Consider the following 547-nt stretch of genomic DNA (forward strand, 5'->3'; position numbering starts at 1 on the left):
TCGTCTGTGACGGATTTGATCTGCACCGCGTATGCGGGTGATGATATGTGTGTAGCGTTGCTACGGGATCTTGGGAGCAAGGAGTTTGGAAACTCGGACAAGTAATTGTCACAAAGACTGCGTGCACGATTGCACCGAAATTCGTTGAATAACGGATTGCTATATTATAGCCCCGATTCAACGGATACACCACAAATTGTGGTACCTCATGATGAGAATTTGAAATACCGCATCCTCTATGAGGCTCACGACACATGGTCATCTCGGTCGTAAGAAAACGTAACACTGTGAGTCACCACTATTAGTGGCTCAAGTTGTACAAATGAACGAGCACCTATGTGCGCACGTGTGAGGAGTCAACGAGTGAAATCCACTCCAAATACGGCTGCGCCACTGGCCGGCTTACGAGTACCCACTTGGAATTTGTGTTTGGCCTGCCGAAAAATCCGGCAGGCAACACCGGTGTCGTGGTATTCGTCGACCGGTTGTGCAAGATGGCTCATTTGGCGGCGGTGCCAGACACCATCGACGGAGCCGGTACAGCAAC

Source organism: Plasmopara halstedii (genome assembly GCF_900000015.1).
Source record: "Plasmopara halstedii genome assembly, contig: Scaffold_2956, whole genome shotgun sequence".
Taxonomy (NCBI): domain Eukaryota; phylum Oomycota; class Peronosporomycetes; order Peronosporales; family Peronosporaceae; genus Plasmopara; species Plasmopara halstedii.